Below are 5,493 nucleotides of genomic sequence, written 5' to 3'. Positions count from 1 at the left end.
AGGGGCGGGGCCGAGGCCGCGCGGGGCGGGGCCGGGCGCGGTCGCCGAGCACGTCACGCCGCGGCCGGCCTACCAGCCCGCACGCACCGCTCGCCGCGCGTCTGTGGCCCCGCCCAGGCCCCGCCCCGCGATACCATCACCCAGGTCCAAGAGCGAATGAAAGAAGCACTGCCCGCCGGGGTTTTCTGGCAGTGCTGGCAGCGGCTTTGTCATCTGAGTTATTGAAAGTGGCGGCTGCCGTCCAAGTCAAGTAGGGCTGGACCTTGGAGATTATCCCAGATAGTCACGAGGCGGGCGAGGGGCTGAGGTGCCCTGCTCGTTGGCATTACCTCGCGGAATCCTCTGTGATCTGCCTGCCCTCGTTTTACAAATGGGGGAAACTGTAGTCCTAAGAGGCAAAGTGACTTGTGTGAAGTCACACAACCAGGTGTTGTGTTATCAGAGAGCTCTAACTCCCCAAAAAGCCTGCTTTCATTAATAAGATTTATTAACACCGCAAGATAACCAAGGCACACTGTTCTGAGAAAAAAGGCAAGTTTCAGAACAATATGTATGATATGGTCCCAGTTTCTAGGGGAGCAAAAAAAAGGTATGTGTGTATGTGCTTGTGTGTACATTTTTAAAATTCAGGAAGATTATACACTAACCGCCTGTAGTTGTTTCCTCTAGGAGGTGAGACTCTGAGGGACTTTCACTTCCTATTTTTTATGGTTTTTTGTTTGACATTTTTATAAAGTGCATATATTTTTGTAAGCAGGGAAACAGTCAATATCTTTGAGCCTCACTTTCCACCTACCTTCCAGAGTAATAATGAAAATGTATTTCGATAATGTATCAGTATGGAAAACGCTTAGCACAGTGAATAGCCCATCAGTAAATTGCAAGGTTTGTTCCCTTCTCCTTCCCTCTAATGGTATGGCTTTGTGTATTTGTCAAAATACTGCTCAGAATCATTACTGCCACTCTGCTCAGATACTCCAATCCTACTACTTGGAAATTTATCCCCAAAGGCGTTCTGATCTGCACTAGAGAAACCTGAAAAGATAACAAAAAGCAAAACCCGTGGCAAGACAAGGTAGAGACCTGTTCCACTCTGCCTGCTTTACCTGTCTCCACAGGTGTAAGCATACCCCAGGCAAACAGCCTTGCTGCACAGGGCAGGCAAGAAGAGTCGCCTCTGTGATTACTGAGGCCCCAGGCAAATCCTGTTTTGACTGGGATCTCAGATCTTCAAAAGTGAACTTGGGAAATCCTGACAAGCAGCCAATGCCCAAACCTCCCCCTACAGGAAAGTTGCGAATTAGATTCCCCTAAAGGCACCTGAAGTTGAAGCCACCTCCTGCACCTCCAAGGGCCATGGCAATTTCAGACCAGAGCCTATAAAACCAACTAAGACTGGTTTTCTGATCAACAAAATGCAGCTCCTCTGGGCCTTAGTAGGAGCTTTTTCCTCTACCAGGCATGCCTTCTCCCAGATACCCATATGGATAGCTCATTTGAGCAAACACACAAAGGAGGCTGCACACGTTTACACTAATGTCACCTTCTCAGAAAGGTCTGATCATCCTGTACAAAATAGCAGTTCTATACCTCCAGAATTCCTAGCCCCCTTGCCTTGCTCTATCTTTCTCCATAGCACTTATCACCATCTGACAAACTAGATATTTTTCTTATTTATTGTCTGTCCCCCTCCCCCCTCAAAAATACAAGCTTCATGAGAACGGAGATTTTTGTCTGAATTGTTTACTATATCCCCATTGCCTAAAACAGTGTCTGGCTTATAGTATAGGCTCAATAAAAATTTACTGAATTATAAACGAGGACAAATTCAGTGTGGACCCACCACATTCAAGCAGGACAGCTCAGTTAGAGGGAATGTAAACTCTTGGGTCACTCCAGTGTGTCGGTTCTGTGGGCTTCTGACCGGTTTCCTGTCCAAAGCATTCCTCTTCCCCCATCTTCCCTTCCTACCATTTTACTCTCTCTTTAAAAATTTTTGGAGACATTTAACTGAATTGTCTTTATGTAACCGGAGAAGGCACTAGATTCTCCAGCTCACTCATTAGCTCCAGCATGTCTGATTAAGCCTTTACTGGTTATGCTCTGGCGCCTGCTATGAAAGTAACAGGTAGACGGATATTCATTTAAGCAGGTGCTATTTGGGGCCGCAGCAGTTCCATTATACAAAGAAAAGTACGCGGGTGCCCACAAGGTGAACCACAAGTTATCTTTTCTTCCAATCTAATAATCTCTCTTTGCCCTTGAGGCTTCGAGTTGGGAGAGAAGGGAGGACAAGGAGCATGGGGATGGGACGAGGGGTAAACATTTAATGAACACCTACTAGATGCCAGGCACTGTGCTAGGTGTCAGGGACACAATTATATGCAAGACCAGGGTGTCTGCCCTCCGGACTAGCTCTGGCTGGTTGGAGGAGCCGGATGACTGAAGCACACACCCTCTGGCTTCAGAGTGGAGGCTGGATTGGATGGGAACAGGGCTGGAAGGAAGATGGAGGCCAGCTAGGAGCCTGTGGCACTCCAAGCAAGAGATGAGACTAGACTGGTGGCAGTGGGGATGAAGATTGCAGGGGCAGGGGTAGGATTTGGGAATTATGGAGGAGTGGAATCAGCTCAACTTGGTGATTAATTAGCTAAGATGAGTGAGGAGCAGAGATAGTACGTGATTGGCAGGTTTCTGGCTTGGGCATCTGGATGGATGATCGTGCCATTTGTGGGCAGAGAGAACTCCAGAAGAGGAGACCATGGGACATCCAGACACACTCTTTTTGGTAGAAGCTAAAACAAACAGGGACCCATAAACAGTAAGCAGTACTGGGACCTGAAGCACGGCTATCCTACCCCACCCTCGTGAAGGCTTCAGCTGTTACCTGTACACTGATGACTCCCAAATCTTACCTCCAACCCAGACCTTTCTCCTGAGCTGCTACCCAAATACCTAGGGACATTTCCACTTGGGTATCCTACAGGCATCTCAAACTTAATTGTACCAGTTGCATTCAGAAGCATTTTTGGAGACTCAGTTCAGAACGGTGAAGGAGGCTTTAGTCCTGCTACCTTCGACTGTATTGGGCTGGCCAACAAGTTCATTCAGTTTTAAGTAAAAATAAAAGGCACGTTTTTCATTTTCACCAAGAACTTTATTGAACAACGTATTCATTAACTGAACGAACTTTTTGGCCAACCCAGTAGAACTCAGTTCCTATTTCTCCAGCGTGTGATTGTGTCACCACCTGCATCAGAATTACTTCAAGGTCTTGTTAAATTACAAACTCACGGGACCAACCCAGACCCACTCAATCAGAATTGCTTGGGATGGTGCCTGGGAATCTGCAGTTGGACCAAGTTCCAGGGGATTCTTAGGAACACGCATGTCTGAGAGGAGGATAGAAGGGATCAGCTGCCAATTCACAGAGCTTCCACGAATAAATGACTATTTTAAGCTTAATAGTAATAGTAATAACCATAATATTTGTAGCTGCAAAACATTTGTACATACCTTATTTCATTTGAACCTCCTGCAGCCCTATGAAGTCTTTTTCCCCTCATCTTAGAAATAAAAAACTGAGATTCAGGGAGACTAAATGATTTATTCAAGGTCTCAAGTTGACGTTTCTGATTCCAAGTCCACCAGTGCTCACAGCAGCATTACTCAATCAGTCAACTTGTGAGACAGGCCACGTGGCTGAATGAGGATGAATACACCCCACTTCTGAAGAGTATTGGAGCTCAGACTCACCATGCAGGGTCTCTTTAATGGCTGGAGCATTCTGCCTGGGGCAGGGATCAATCAGTTTAACCCTGGGTACCACAGATAACAGATCAGAGGTATAAGAGCACCTGGAGCTCTCTAAGGTTCTGGGGTACCTTAGAATTTCACCTCTTGCCCTTACTTCTAATCTTGATGTTCTGGGCTGCCCTTTGTTTAACCTACAATTTCTGAGATTTCTTTCCACCCAGTCGTTTGCCTGACTCTGCCTGTGATTGTTCCCTTGAACTCCTATCCTTTAAGACTCAACCTAGTCATCCCTGGCCCCCACCCCTCAGCTTGCACTTGGTGTTTCCCTCTCTCTGTTCCCATGGCTTAGCGCCCTGTTTGTGCTTATCACATTGCTTTGTAACTATCTGTCTGTCTCATCTCCTTGATTATAAACTCCTGAGAGCAGAGAGTATGTCTGGCTGATCCTCCAATTCCTAGCATAGTCCCTTGAAAGGAGGTACTCAAGAGCTGTTTGTTGAATGAATGAATGAATGAAGCCCACCTGACTGTACTGCCTGGGACTCCAAGTTACACGCTCAGTACGGAGGAGCTTCCATCACCATTGCCTTCAGCAGAGAAATCGTTTCTTACTGTGGTCAGTGCCATACAAAGTTCTGAGCACTTCTGAAAACGTAAATATAATAAGGAGACTTTTTATCAGCCCTGCTGATAACCCTTGGCCTTGCCTTAGGGGGCAGGCTGTTTACACGTTAGCTCTCAGCCCATGGAAAATCGATGACATACAAATTAAAACAGATGCCCTTTTCACTTACTAAATTTGCATTAAAACATCTACTGGCCAGTGTTGATAAACATAAAGTAAAGTGGGAGTTCTCACAAAGCTCCAGAATGAGCTATTATACTTTCCTAGGGATGGCATTATAAATGATCACGGCCACCAACAAAAAAAAATGTTCATACTCTTGAACCCAATGACTACGCTTCTAAAATTTCCCTTCAAGAAATAATTTTAAAAAAACAAGATGCACGTAGAATGGGTTGTTTGTAAAAGCGCAAGTTATTTGTAATAATGAAAGTTATTTACAATAGTAGAAGCTATAAGTACTCAGAGGCCACAGTGAAGTATCCTCCAAGAACTTAGGAATGAGGAAACTGCATTTCCCACTGAGTGCTGAACGGCAGAATCAACCCAAAATGGATCAGAAACCAAAGACAAAGTCAATGGAAGGAGAGAGAAAAGCTACTGGCTCACAGGACTTGATTGAGGGCATCAATTCCCAAAATAAATATTGTGCCCATCAGAAGAGGTTTCGCACACAGACATGCAGAAATCAAGAGAGTGACCATGGGCAGAGCCCATTGAAGCCCTCGTGTGCATCTCGGCCAGCAGATGTCCTGAGTTCTGTTCTATGACAAGACCATCCCAAGATGAGAAGGAGGCACTAGACCACGAAAATGGGGCCATTAGAGGTAGTCCACCCTTTTCCTCGTTCCAAGCTCACCAGGGGACCACCTGATCACCCTGGCACTCGGCCACAGGAAGAGTTGTGGCATTCTGGTGTCTTTCTCCTGGTAAACTAAAAAGGAGTTTACAATTATGTTAGCCTTCCAACACAGGCCAGAGGGGATGCCGTTTATGCCAGTGCTACCATGCACATTCCCTGTGTGTGCGATAGTTGTATTTCTTACTGAACGACAAAAAGGGTGGCATTCTGATGTCTCCTTCAGGCCCCTGTGCAGTGAAGTTAGCACAAA

The sequence above is a fragment of the Balaenoptera ricei genome, chromosome 9 (assembly GCF_028023285.1).
Source record: "Balaenoptera ricei isolate mBalRic1 chromosome 9, mBalRic1.hap2, whole genome shotgun sequence".
Lineage (NCBI taxonomy): Eukaryota > Metazoa > Chordata > Mammalia > Artiodactyla > Balaenopteridae > Balaenoptera > Balaenoptera ricei.
Note: the sequence above shows the minus strand (reverse complement) of the source record.